The sequence below is a fragment of the Myotis davidii genome, unplaced genomic scaffold, assembly GCF_000327345.1.
Source record: "Myotis davidii unplaced genomic scaffold, ASM32734v1 scaffold473, whole genome shotgun sequence".
Classification (NCBI taxonomy): domain Eukaryota; kingdom Metazoa; phylum Chordata; class Mammalia; order Chiroptera; family Vespertilionidae; genus Myotis; species Myotis davidii.
The window spans coordinates 2343590-2344288 of record NW_006284843.1 but is presented as its reverse complement, the minus strand read 5'-3'; the positions used below and the strand labels follow the sequence as shown (position 1 = coordinate 2344288).

Below are 699 nucleotides of genomic sequence, written 5' to 3'. Positions count from 1 at the left end.
ATATATATATGAAGTTTGGTTGCTTGGGTGGCAGCCATGGAGGGACAAGATGACCCTGTCATGTGCAGGGGCGAATTCACCAGGACTTGGTGAACCTGGAGTACATTGAGGTCATCACCAACAACATCAAGAAAATCATGCTATATGGCTTGTCGCTCAAGACTCATAACACTAAATGAGAAATTGAAAGCCCTTGAATGGAGAATAGAGGGCATTGAAGCACATGTGACAAAAGGCGAGACCCTTGCTTAGAACTGTGCAAGCTGCTGCTGGGAAGGAAGTTGCTTTCCAGAATACACACCTACATGGGAGAAGCAAATTTTCCTCTCAGCCCAACTTTAGCATTTTTCTTTAAGAATCCTTCTGGTCGGCTTGTTGTAGCACATGCAAATCATAAAAATCTGAATCTATCTAATATTAAAAGAATAGTGACTGCTTAAGAAAACTCATGTTTAAATGTAATCCCCCAGAAGACCGTATTCGTTATACCCCAGTGACTTTCTATTCTTAGGAAATAATATTATTTTTCCAATTAGACCTCATCGGAAAAAAGCTAGAAGATGCTTAAAGGCATAAATTTTGGGGAAATGTGTTGAAAATAAACTCTTCTTTTGTTAAATAAGCATGAGCCATTTTTAGGTAAATGTTTGTCTCTGTATATCAGACTTACTACACAATAACGGTGCTAATAGGTATAAA

At 38.3% G+C, this 699-nt stretch overlaps 1 pseudogene; it reads left to right on the top strand.

Annotated features, from left to right (window-relative positions):
* Positions 1–36: 36 nt before the first annotated feature.
* Positions 37–252, top strand: LOC102775481 (annotated as a pseudogene).
* The last annotated feature ends 447 nt before the right edge of the window (positions 253–699 follow it).